Genomic DNA, 14,297 nt, shown 5'->3' with positions numbered 1-14,297 from the left:
TTTTAAATGCATCATATTTCTGCATATGTGCAAATTATATATTTTTCATATATACATTTACATGTTATATATAAATTTCTATATACATATATATGCAAAATATTTATTTGCATCATCTTGTATATGTCATATAATCATGATTCTTTCAATATAATAGATATTCATCAAAATTTTTGGAATTCAACTTTTCACTTTAAATTTTTCACTGAACTGAATGGTTTGTGAAATTATAGTCTGAATTTCTGATTTATGTAGCCTAGCCTATTGCAAGCAACATCAAATTAGGAAGTGAAATAATACAATCTTTTTGAAATATACATAATCCACCACTGAAAGAAGCATTAATGATACAATACCTGAATTAAAGCAATGTACACCATCCAGTCAACATTTAGGAAAACTGGTTCACTTCATAACTAGTTATAATTCTATGAGGGAATTAGTGACCCTATTTGGTTTTCAAAATAGCCCTTGCCCTATATCCATTTTTTTAAAAACTACATTTTCTAAAGGGGACATTATGAACAAAGAGTTAGCATTACACTATTTTCTAAAGGAACAACAAATGACTGAAACAGTGATACTTTTTTCCACATGTACCAATTTTTCAAAATTTATGGTGTTTCTTTAATACTACATTTACCAGCAAAAATGAACTCCATTGGTTTGGAGAAATGTAATGCCAAACTTAAATTATACAAGCATTCTTTATCCAGGCCATCAAAGATGTTAAAAAGAAATAACAGGCCCAAAATGGAAGTCACTGTGCTAAGCCCAACAGATTTAATGTTTAACTTAATTGCAGTTTCATCCTTCCTCAGAAATGCAATCCTTACCTGTCAGTCTGGAACTTTCTGGTCAGCACCAATGCAGTAATCTGCCACATGGGTCCTTTCCATCCCCCAAAGGAAAATGTGTAATCCCCCTAATGTACCCTTTTGTCCTGCAAAGGGAAGTGAGCTCCCTGGAAACAATCCTTTGCTCATTTATGGCTTCCTTGTCCTGCCTTTGAAAACCTTTCCCCCTCTGTAGCCCTTTGGAGCACCTCTCCATCGCCAGATGGGATGCTGCCTGATTCATGAATCATTCAATAAAGTAATTCGATCCTTAAAAATATACTCAGTTGAATTTTTGTTATTTAACATATTTATATACAAAATTTTATAATATGGTATTAAATTTAGTTTCCATTATTTTAATTCTTCTAGATACACAATCTTCATACATAATTAGCACTATTCACTTACTAATTCACATACTGTCAGGGAGGAAGAATTTCCTCAGCCCTTCCAGGGCCTTTTAGCAAGACTAAGAATCAAATTGACTTGAGACAGATTAACAGGAGAAAATCAAATTTAATTTTGTACATACAGAGAATTCACACAGACATGGAAATTCCTAAGACAGTCAGGCAAAATGAAGTATCAGTATGATTATTCTATAATTTCCATCAATTAAAAACCTTTAAAAGCATATGATCTTTATCAGAAATAGATATATTTCTATTAGTCATGCAACAATATATGTATTTCCATTGAACAGAAATATATTTTATAAAAGCACAATACAATTTCAATTCTAATTGGGACATTTTAATTTAGGAGGTTGTGCTTAATGGGTTAATCCAATTTGTGATTTTTCCGCTAACACACCAAAGAATTTGAATTCACTCATTTTATAGCTACTATTAGGTTCGTTGTTTTTCAACCTTGAGGTAGAAAAACAGCAGGACAACCAATTATTTTTCAAAGGAAAAGTGCCTCATTAAATTAATATATCATAAAAAAAGAATTCAAGTGCAAAGTGCATTTTTACAAACATGTCATATATATTTAAAACCAAAACACCAAGTCATTTAGAGAATTCTGACAAACTAAAAAAATAAAATCTTTAATAAACTGCTCATAGGATTTTCATAGTTAAAATTAGGTGTCAAAGGCTTTTCATTTATTCCTGTTTAGGTAGAATATAGTGATTCTTTTTACCATTGTCTTAAAGTGAGCTAATTGGCAAGTCCTTGGTCGGAGCCAAGTGCCACTGTTCCTAACCTCCCTATTTCCCAATAGCCAGGGTGAGTTGGGTGCCCTTCTCCCTACAAACTTACCCTAAACCAGAAAACATTAACACAGAACCCAACTTCTTCCAATTCGACTTCATCTTCTTCTTTATAGCCAGTCAAATCACACTGTTGCCAAAATGCAACTCTTTTTGTAATATCATTGTTCACAGGCTGGTCATTCTCCCCACCTTGTCTCATCTGTAAATCGTATTGTCATACCATTAAAAATTAGTGTAAAATGTCCCTCCCAGCTCAGCACTCTTGAAAAGTCCCTTCCTACTCCTAGCCTAGATTTTTTTACACTCTTAATATAAAAAGCGCCTGCTGCTACATTCAGGAACTCAGGAAGATTTCTCAAGGTCCATCTCTTTCTATTCAGAAGCCCACAGGGCCCATTTGATGATCCTTTGTTTCTGTACTATTGCTTCATGCTTGATTCTCTCTCTCCACACACATTTCCTCCAGCATTCCGGCTTCCATAGTGCAATATTGTGATTTATAAATCAGAGGACCAAAATATTTTGGTTCTTAAAAAGCTTCAGAACCATAAAGGTGAAATGAGTGTCTTGTTATTTGTAACAGCCCTTTCTGCTGTAACTGGGTTTATGGTTGTGAAAGTGAATTTTGCAAAGCACCTGAGGATGGGGGCTGGTTGCCGGGGGAACTGACCACAAGTACGGAGTACAAATTTTCAGTCTCACCCCCTTATTTCTAGAGAGGGGAGAGGGCCCAGAGGTTGAATCCCTCACCAATGGACAATGAGTTATTCAGTCATGCTGATGTAATGAAGCCTCCAAAAAAACCGAAAGGAAAGGTCCAGAGAGCTTCCAGTTTGAGGAACCAAAATGTGCTGGGCCCCCAACTCCACAAGGACAGAAGCTCCTTTGTTTGGGACCTTGCCCTACCTATCTCTTCATCTGGCTGTGGATTTGTGTCCTTTAATATCTTCTGTAATAAATCAGTAATCCAGTGAGTATATGGGTTTCCTAGGTTCTGTGAGTTGTTCTAGCGAGTTAATTGAATCCACAGAAAGGGTTGTGGGAACCTCTGATGAAGACAGCTGGTCCGAAAAACAGGTCACAACCCGGACTTGAATTGGCATCTTTAGTTGGAGGAGGTTGTTGGAACCTCCCATTTGCTCTCAGTTGTTCAAAATCACAGGTAACCTGGGTTTGTGATTGGCGTCTTGTGACACTGAACCCTCTACCTGTGTAATCTGATTCTCTCTGCAGGTAGATAGTGTCAGAGTAGGGTTGATGTCTTGGACACCAGCTGGTATTCCAGCATTGCTTGTTGGTGTAGGGAAGCCTCCACGCAAACACATTGGAATTGGGTTCAGGAACCTAATTGACATAGGTACATTGGATCATCATTTCCTGAGTTTTGGAGGATCAAGCAAGGTAAATCGGGTCATTTCTTGACCTTTTTCATATAAACTTGGGAGTCTGCTTTCTTGGTTCTGCTGAATTAATTAATGCTTTTGCAAGACTTTCCAGTTGCCCACTTTTTGTTCTTTTTTTCCTGTCCCATTGCTTCATTGTACGAGCATCCCAGGGCTGTTATAACAAAATACCACAAACCTGGTGGCTTAAAATACCAGAAATTTAGTCCCTCACAGTTTTATAAACTAGGGTTCTAAGATTAAGATGTTAACAGTGGAGGGGCACCTGGATGGCTCAGTCAGTTAGGCGTCTGCCTTTGGCTAGGGTCCTGATCCCGGGGTCCTGGGATCGAGCCCTACGTTGGGCCTCCTCCTAAGCATGGGGCCTGGTTCTCCATCTGCCCCTCCTCCCCCCATGCGCTCTCTTGCTCTCTCTCTCATGCTCTCTCAAATAAATAAATAAAATCTTAAAAAAAAAAAAAAAAGTGTTAACAGTGGCATTCTCTCTCTGAAACCTCCAGGGGAGGATCTTTCCTTGCCTCTTCCAGCTTCTGGTGGTCCCAGCAGTCCTGGATTTGTAGCTGTATTACAACAATCTCAGTCTGCGTTTCTGTGGCATTCTCCCTGTGTGTGTCTTCACATGGTCATCTTCCCTCCATGTCTCTGTCTTCTTAGAAGGATACCAGTCATATTGGGTTAAGGGCCCACGTTACCCCAGTATCACCTCATATTAACTAATTACATTGGTAATGACCTATTTCCAAATAAAATTATTGTGGAAGCCTCTCAGGGTTGGGAGTTCAACATATCTTCTTTAGAGGACACAATTCAACCTATAACATTCTCCTAGTCTTATGCATTTTTTTAAAAATGTTCTTTATTCTAGGCTTAGTGCAGTTTCAGGAGAAAGCAAGTCTTGTATGACTTCTTGATGGTGTGATTGAATAATAGCAGTACTCTCTTGAACTCTGAGCCCATAAACTAAAAATTTATAGCTTTTTATTGAATTCCAGTCTCCTAAATTCCTGTTCCTCCCTACTTCTACCTATAACATCAGCTCTCAAGATATTGTTAGTTATACATAATTGTTATGGGCAATAGGATTTCATTTCATTGATGTTGATTTGTACTCAGATAGAAGTGGAATAACAGCTAGCATAACAGAGTGCTAAGGTATTTTTCAAATTTATTTTAAAACTACTCTTTCCAAAAAAATGTTGGAGATAACCATAATGTGGCACAGATTCTAACTTTTCAGAGGAAATACAATTTTTGTAATAATATAATAAAATGTTGATCTAGCAAATTACTGACTTAAATGCTGTTCTCGTTGCATGCCCCTCTCTTAGTCTAGTTATGAGGACTGTTCTTTAAGTAGTGATATATAATAGAGTCATGGGAGAAGTAATAGCACTAAAGTGCTCACATTATAAAGAAGATTTAATATCAAATATAAGTAATGGAAAAGATACTTAAGCACATCATGAGTACAAATGCTGCTAATGATGGGTCACTTCTTCAACGGCTTTACTCCAAAGTGTACCACTGTATTAATCAATAATAATAATACCAATACCAATTAATCAATAATAATAATACCAAGTATTATCTGCACACTGATTATTACTAAGAGACTAGTATTTCAAAATAAGATCTTACTATAGTCATTAATGAATCTCCTGGCTAAAGTGGCACTTAAGTAAATTGACTCAGAGAAGTAAGGCTGTAGTTGAAGAACAGACTTATGGCTGACTCATCACCAGCTAACTGGTGACATTTGGGAAGATAGTTTACATTTGTTATAAAGATTAGATATTTACACAAAATAATGTGTATAAAACTAGCTAACATGTTGCCTACACATAATAGATGCTCATTAAGAATTATCACTTTTGGGCGCCTGGGTGGCTCAGTTGGTTAAGCGACTGCCTTCGGCTCAGGTCATGATCCTGGAGTCCCTGGATAGAGTCCCGCATTGGGCTCCCTGCTCGGTAGGGAGTCTGCTTCGTCCTCTGACCCTATCCCTTCTCATGTGTTCTCTCTCTCTCATTCTCTCTCTCAAATAAATAAATAAAATCTTTAAGAAAAAAAAAGAGTTATCACTTTTTATAGTATTCAGCTAAGTGCCAGGCACAGTTCAAAGCACTTGTCTGAATGCTTTTATATATTTAAGTTGTTTATCCTTTGCACATCACATATGTTTACATTCAAAAGTGACCAAACTGAAACTACCACTAGATGAACCATTTTGAGAAATTTATAATTATACATTTTAGATACATGTAAATGAAATAATACTAAATAGCGTTGGTCCAACTACCTCTTGAAAAGATTTTTACCAAAGCATTCTACATATATAGCTGTCTTTCTTATTTTTAAGGAGTTTCAGAAAAAGTGATGTTTCTTTAGCAATGTTCTATTGATTAGTGGCTCTCAATCTTTAGCATGCATCAGAATCACCTGGAGGGCTTGTTAAAATACGGTTTCTATTTCAGTAGTTCTATAGTAGGCTCAAAAAATTGTGTTTTTAATAAGTTCTCATAACACATTCTCAGATGAAGCTGTTGGTCTAGGGATTGCAATTTAAGAATCATTGCTATAGGTCAATGACTGTCAAGAAGCAAGAAATTCTTCCTTGATTCTAAACATAAGTCTCTCTGATTCATGTTCTTAACTTCTATCTAAGAAAAAGTAATACATATGAATTACTCTTGCCTATAAGGTAATTTATTTTGAAATATTGAAACTAAAATCTGAATGGATATTGAGGAAAGCCTGAAACTCGGATGACAATTCCCATTCTGAAAGTATAGAAGATCTCAGTGCAGGCCCACTTATAAATATCCCAGGACATGAATTTCGAGCATCAGGGGAAACAAGAACTCCTTTGCACGCAAGAGGATACAATCCTGCTTTGTTCTGGACAGACAGTACACCCATTCAGGAACATTATCCCTAAACATATTAGTATTTTATTTCTAACTGATATTGGCAGGTATAATTGGATCATCTCAGGCTAATCATCTAAGTTAAAGCCATATAAATCCCATTGCATACTTCTAAAATTTGTTCTCAGTAACATATGGATTACTTTCTTGTAAAAAATATGTCTTGCTATTCAAGAATTTAGACTGTAATTAACTCATCATGGTACACAAAATATATTTTTCACTGAAGTAGAGTCAAATTTCAAAGCTTTTTCAGTTTCTAATTCCAAATTTGAGATGATAGAGGTAGTAGAGAAGTAGGACACAGTATCCGTCTTTGCCAAGAAGTCAAGCATTCAGCTTAGTACCATCACTGAAAGAGCCAGCAGCCACATACCATATGCATGAAGCAAATTTTCTGTTCTGAAAAACAGATATTTTTATCTGTAAGGGTGGAATAGGATGAGATTTCACACATGATACTCTAATAGTACAAAAAACAAAAAGTTCCTTTCCTTATTGTTCAAAACATATTTCATTCTGTTCCGGAGTGCCTCTCCCTCTGATGACAGGCTTAGAAGAATGATTTACATTTTCTAACTAAAATGAACTTACTCTCTTTTGATTAAACATAGGGGAGCCAGGTCAAAGTTTAATCTCCTTCCCAGAGTCCATCTTCCTCCTCAAGAGGTCTCCCATCCCTGCCTGGTACAGAGGAAAGCTAATGTTCTCATGGCCTGGGATTATCAGAGGTTCAGATGCTTGCCTGAATGAACCTGTCCTGGCCGGCTTGACTCTGGGCATCTGCTTGCAGCCTCTCAGGCGGACATGACCACGGCTGATGTGAATTGTGAATGACTTCCTCAGCCAGGGTGAGGCAAGCTAACTGCCTCCAAAGGCATCAAGCCCCTCTCACTGTTGGCCAGTCTCCACCCCCTCCCCCCACCCAGTGGCACTGTGGAATTCCTCCCATGTAGCCACAGCGGTTTTATGGGTCCACTCTGCAGCTATCAGCCTAATTTTAGCCTCGTTGATCTAATATACCCCCCTCAGGTTATGAAGGCACCTGTGGAGGCCACACACTCCAATGAGAGCTGAGATTTACTCAGTGCATCATCTCAAAGCCTCTGTCCCCCTACACATGCCACACCACTGTTGTCCTCACCTGCAGAAGGTCTGAGTGGGATGCTGGCCAGGGGGGCTCCTGGAGTAGCTAGTCTCCTCCCTGAGCTTCCTAAGTGCCCCCTGGATTTCCTTCTTCTCAGAGCTCACATCCAAGGCCAGGCCTGGAAGAGAAAGGCTGGAGAAGGGGAGGAAGGGCTGGGAGGGCTGCTTTCCTGAGGGGCCAGGAAGAAAGTCCATGCTCTTCTCATTTCCTCTGAGTCCCTGCCTTTTTCACACTTCACCAAGAGAGAAACTCCTCATGAAAACTGGCTAAGAGCAGAACTTGAATGTTCTCACCAAAATAAAAATTTTAACTTAAAAACATTTAATTATTTTTATTTCTTTTTTTGAAAAGACACTTTATGTTCAACCTGGGCATATCTTGAGTTCTTGCTAGTAATGGCTTGAAATCTCACTTCAGATGACCAACTTTTACTCTTGCTATGTAAAGAAAAGCTTTTACAATTTACAAAAGTTTTTTTCTCCTAACACAGCAAGGCTTTCAGAACTATTGCCTGTCTGGGCTATAAGATCCTGTTTTGTCAGTTTAAAGTTGAAATTGACTATTTTTGCCTTCTTAATGATTACGATACTTATCTTCCTGAGATAATAGATAGCTCTGGCTGAAAGGGGGGAAAAAAAGATCCAAATTCAAGCAGGTATGAAAAAAAGCACGTTAATTTTTTAAATTCCCTGTTGAACTACAATGTTTTAGGAATTTTTTACAAAAAAACAATGAGGCTAAAGACACACTCGGTAGGATCACCGTCATCTAAAGGCTGTTTTTAGCCCTTCAGGGTAAGAAATTTTTAATTGCATTGGTTTACTCAAAGACATCCAAACTTAATAAATTAATTCTCACAATTTAAACCCATAAAAAGCTCATTTGAAACCATAAAGCTTATGTTATAATTTATAATGCAATACATATCTTCTTTGTCACCCACCAGCTACAGTCTTAGGAGGCAGAGTCCACAGGGACTAAAATGATGCAAGTAGATAACTATTTTTAATTGATTTGCAACAAAGTCTGATATTTTTAGCTTTAGAGTTACAATTATCTGAACACTTTTAATTTATACACAATATGTGACAAAGCAATAAAATTTAATGTTGAGTAAGAGGTGTAACCATGGATATACCCTGGAATGTTATTGTCTGTGAGCCAGGAAGCTAAATCAGGTCTCAGGCATTTTTCTATTCCATTTATATAAATACATATTACTATCAAGAAATCTCATATTCTATTTCATACTATAAATATGTTATTTAATTTGGTATTAAATAAATACTTCTCATGCTTGGAGCTATTCATTGCAATAAAGTAAAGGAGAAATAATATCCCAACCTATACACAATTACTTAATGGTAGATCTGGGACTACATGCTACTCTGATATTGTTTAATATTTTCATATTTTTAAGTGAATACATTTATTAAGAAAAGGAAATAAGGCAAGTATCTGCTCTTATCACCTAACAGAATAACTTCAAAACCTGTATGCTGACAATTATAAAGATTAATGGGAAAATTTTAGAAGAAAACATAAGAGAAAATCTTTTTATATTGGGTTAGGAAAAAGAGTCCTTAGAAACAAAGAAGTGTGAGCCACTAAAGAGAAAAAACTTGATAAATGAGACTTCTACAATATTAAAATTTTCTGCTCTTTTAAGAATGCTGTTAAGGGGGTGCCTGGGTGGCTCAGTTGGTTAAGCGACTGCCTTCGGCTCAGGTCATGATCCTGGAGTCTCAGGATTGAGTCCCTCTTCGGGGGTCCCTGTTCGGCAGGGAGTCTGCTTCTCCCTCTGACCCTCCCCCTCTCGTGCTCTCTCAGTCTCTCTCTCTCTCTCAAATAAATAAATAAAATCTTTAAAAAAAAAAAAAAAGAATGCTGTTAAGGGCGCCTGGGTGGCTCACTTGGTTAAGCAACTGCCTTCAGCTCAGGTCATGATCCTGGAGTCCTGGTATCAAGTCCTGCATCGGGCTCCCTGCTCTGCGGGGAGTCTGCTTCTCTCTCTGACCCTCCCCCGTCTCATGCTCTTTCTCTCAAATAAATAAGTAAAGTCTTAAAAAAAAAAAAAAAAAAAGAATGCCGTTAAGAAAACGAAAGGACAAGCCACAGCCTGGGAGAAAAGATTTGCAAAATACAAGTGAGGCGTGATTAAAAGTAAGATTAAAAGTAAGAATAAGTGGGTAGGGTTAGCTAATGATGTGGCACTTCATGCTAAACGCAGTCATGCTTCTCTTTCCAGCTTACAGTTGTAACTTTTCCTGTCATATATATGATCTGCACCTCATTATTTCCAGGTGAAGGAAGTGATGTCATGGTTACTGAGAAAAGTTAGTGAGAAAGCACTATGAAGTCCGTAGAGCTAAAAGTCACCAACATTTTGTGGTCACTTTACAGTCGATAGGCATGTGTTTACTTACTGAACACCGTCAAACCTTCCACAATTTCATAGTATGATATGACCAAACAGCCTGGCGTATGTATCTGAACATTTGATTCAGCACAAACAAAATGCAGAAAATATGACTGACCAGACTAAACATGGTTCTCATGACGGTTAACATAGAAAAGCACACCCTTATTCAGGAAGGATCTTGAATCCTTTGGTCCCTGAACGTATTTAAAAAGTAACTGTATAAAGCCAATATATGTATGATTGTACTATTAAGCATATAACAAATGGAAATGTAATATATTTGGAAATAACGACTCAGGAGGAGGGCAGGGCAAAGCTGTACTGAAATAAGAAAATGACACCACATGAATCCACATTAACAAGTAAAAAGAACCAGAAAAAGTAAAGACGTATTATTTGATAGGATGAGCATGTTTGCTCAGCCATTTGAGTTCAAAAGTATGTAATTACAGTAAAGTTTTGGGCACTGCATTTGGCACTGCAGATAGAATGTTTATTAAGACCAAAACCCATCTCATATGTATATGAATAGACAGTTCCTTGATAATATGGTGCTTCTATAACAGAGCATGTGCAGAGTGCTCTGTAGCAAGAGGGAAAGTTTTTATACTTGTTCTTTTCTAGGATAAGCATGAGATAATAATTTTTTTTTCAAAGAGGAATAAAAATGGGTGCCTGGGTGGCTCAGTTGGTTAAGCAACTGCCTTCGGCTCAGGTCATGGTCCTGGAGTCCTGGGATTGAGTCCCACATCGGGCTCCCTGCTCAGCAGGGGGTCTGCTTCTCCCTCTGACTCTCCCCCCCTCTCATGTGCTCTCTCTCTCTCATTCTCTCTCTCAAATAAATAAATAAAATCTTTTTTAAAAAAAGAATAAAAATGAATGAAAAAAATGAATTTTCTAGGTCATGGATTTGTTAAATCACAAAGCATGTTCTCTCTAATATTGTATGTTTCTTCCAAAAGAACTCTTATCAATACAACAGTCCTTTCTCCTTTATTAAAATAGATGTTCCATGTTGTATGAGTTCATACCATTGTTTGGAGCATTTCTCTAACTAGGTCAATTAATTTCACTCTTTTACCTGTCTTATACTATACACTTATTTGATCACCATCTCAAAGTGAAATTTTGCATAAGCCCAGAACCATGGCTAAAAAAATCAAGGCAAATGTCTTAATAGAGACTGAGGATAGTCAACTTGAATCGAGAGAATCAGGGACATATAAGAGAAAAGTAGTCTTACCTGCTGATTTTCATTTGTTATTAGTGCTGTGATTAGATCAGAGGTTAGTTCCACATATTCAACATACTTAGTTGAATCTTACCAACTCAGCTGGCTCAAGGTTGTGTGAAATGACCTCCAATGTTTTGATGTTGCATCTCATTGTCAACCTTCTATTATATTTATTCATTCAATATTTATTAAATATGTACTCTGTGAAGTAATGTATCCAGCAATGGGAATAAAATAAATATTTACTTAATGCCTATTATGTTTATTCATTTATTTAACACAAAATTTTGAGTGTCTACTCTGTACAAGACACTGTATGAGTTGGTAGCTACATTTTGATGAAGATGACAACGTTCTTTCTTTCATAAGACTTATTGCCTGGGATGTGGGAAGGATAATTAAAAGCTGTAACAGAAAATAAATCAGCATGGAAGGATATTATTCTGTAATAACAACAAGTGAGATTGTCTCCATGTCTGTTCTCCTTTTCCTATTTCATCATCTTTAAGAAACAGCAGGCTCTGTGTTCATTAATTGATGGGAGGTTTGAGGCAAGGTAGGAAGTAGAAGTATATTACAAGACTTTTTGAATTTTATTCCAAAAGCCTAAGCCCACTGATGGTATTTAAAATTAAGTAAAGTAGATGCTGCCCTCAAATTAAATAGGCCGTTTTTCCAGGCTGGGCATGAAGGAAAATGATTTAAGGACTTTCGAATGGAGAGTATATGGCAGCACTCCAAGAAGTTGATCAAACTTGGAGGAGGTGTTAGCCTTGTAGAGACATTAGGGTCTTTAGACTCACCATGTGCCCTGTGCTTGACATAAAACGTAGGAGCCACCACATTTCAAGGGACCATTATAGGCTTGAATGACTGGTGTTTTTGCCAGGATAGACTGGTATTTACAGGCTTTCTCCCCCTTTTCCCAAATATGACATAAGCCTCATAGGTGCTACCATGAGAGAAAAGGGAGAAAAAACTTAGTTATGACCAAGATGAAATTTTCTGCCAAGCAGGTAGAATGTGATAGAGGCTCAATGTCAGAATTAGGTTAATTTAAAGGAAATACAGAAAGTGAGTTTGATGAGGGAAATTATGCCCACTACTCAAGAAACCAAGATATAAATACATAATACAAATTTTGACTAGTACTACAAAGGAGAATGACCAGGATGGGTTCAGACTATCCAATAAGGGCTCCTACAAATGAGAGGAAATTTATGATACTGGGAAGAGCACGAGTGAAGGGTCAAACACAGGAAAGCACAAAGCAAGACGTTGAAGAAACCTAGCACAGAGTGTTGGAGACAGTTACATAAGATGTGATATGATAGTGATAGGGAAGATAGACCCTTCAGGGCTTCATAAGTCATAGTAAGATACTCAAAATTTAATGGAAAAATCAAAGAGGGATTTAGCTGTAGAGTGACTTAAGCAACTTATTTTTTTTTAATTACTCTGCTCAATACAACTCAACACCCCAAAAACAAATAATCCAATTAAAAAATGGGCAGGAAAAAAAATGGCAGAAGACATGAACAGACATGTCCGCAAAGAAGACATACAAAGAAACAACAAGTGTTGGAGAAGTTATGGAGAAAAGGGAACCCTCTTGCACTATTGTTGGGAATGTAAACTGGTGCAGCTATTGTGGAAAACAGTATGGAGGTTCCTCAAAAAAGCAAAAATGGAACTACGCTACAAGCAATAATTGCATTGCTGGGTATTTACCCCCAAAATACAAAAACACTAATTCAGAGGGATATTTGCACTCCTATGTTTATTGCAGCATTATTTACAATAGCCAAAATATAGAAACAGCCCAAGTATCCATCGATAGATGAATGGATAAAGAAGATGGGGTGTGTGTATTGGAACATTATTCAACTTTCTGAATGAAGAAATGAAGAGTGAAATCTTGCCATTTGTAACAACATGGATGGAGCTAGAGAATATAATGCTAAGCAAAGTAAGTCAGTCAGAGAAAGACAAATACCATATGATTTCACTCATATGTGGAATTTAAGAAACAAATGAGCGAAAAAGAGAGAGAGAGACAAATCAAGAAATAGATTCTTTAATTGGGAACAGACTGATGGTTATGGAGGGAAAGTGGGTGGAGGGATGGGGGAAATAGGTGATGGGATTAAAGAGTACATTTATCATGATGGGAAAAAATTATTTAAAAAAGAAGTTACTCTGCTCAGTGATAAATGCTCTGGATGGGCAAAATTGAAAGAGGAGAGAACAGTCAGATTTTCAAAAGTCCAGGTGAGAGATGATGGTTGTTCTGACACAGGTATGGTGACCGCAGAACTAGAGAGACGTGGGCCAATATTACCTACATACATACAAACACATATGTACACATATAATTGGGAGTATATAAAACTGTATTATGCTCAGTATGAAGACAACTTAGAATCAATTGAAGAAGACAAAATTTTAAACAAACCTTAAAAAAATTATGACAGCACATGATAGGTTCAATCTTAGACAATGTAGGATACAGTGTTACTAATTACAGAGCAGGGTGTGGAGGTCAAAGTCCTCTAGGATGTCTAAGAACTTTACAATTTGAACAATTTCAAGTGTACTGCTACTCAAAATGGAGCTGCCCGTCCCCAAAGAAGAAATTGGCAAATTAACTAAATACTATTCCACTAATTAGAACAGCTTCTTAACTTAATCTCATGTGTGTGTGCGTGCCTGTGTGAGCACCAGTATATATCACTTTATAACCTTGTAAAAACTGGATCTCAACTCCTTCAAACAAAACTCCCTTTTAAAAAATGGCATGTATGTGTTCATAACAATATGTATCACCTTATAACCTTCTTGGGATCTCAACACCCTTCAACAAAATCTGCCTTTGAAAGAGAGAAATTGTGAAACTTCACTCTGAGATTAAATTTAATATGACACTGAGTATTTATGCTGAAACCTTCCATCAGGTGCATTCTGCATCAAACAAAACTTCAAAAAGAATAGCTCATATAATTGTTTCTCTATTAGGTATTTGATAAGCACCCACTTTGTAACAGAAAATGTTCTAAAATTATTTTCTGAAGCAGAGAAGAGCTAGGGCAGCATTTCGGTGGATGTA

The 14,297-nt window shown here is 37.0% G+C and overlaps 1 long non-coding RNA gene across 1 annotated transcript; it reads right to left on the bottom strand.

Annotated features, from left to right (window-relative positions):
* Positions 1–4,668: 4,668 nt before the first annotated feature.
* On the bottom strand, positions 4,669–8,788 carry LOC135363827 (uncharacterized). The gene is made up of 2 exons (XR_010409971.1): positions 7,533–8,788; positions 4,669–6,790 (listed from the first exon to the last, which is right to left on the bottom strand). It is a non-coding gene; the product is annotated as an uncharacterized LOC135363827 (long non-coding RNA).
* Between the last annotated feature and the right edge of the window lie 5,509 nt (positions 8,789–14,297).

The sequence above is a fragment of the Mirounga angustirostris genome, unplaced genomic scaffold (genome assembly GCF_029215605.1).
Source record: "Mirounga angustirostris isolate CCGP_5_RB_7025 unplaced genomic scaffold, mMirAng1.0.hap1 SCAF_3, whole genome shotgun sequence".
Classification (NCBI taxonomy): Eukaryota; Metazoa; Chordata; class Mammalia; order Carnivora; family Phocidae; genus Mirounga; species Mirounga angustirostris.
The sequence above is the reverse complement of the archived record's forward strand: the minus strand, read 5'-3'. Positions and strand labels throughout refer to the sequence as shown.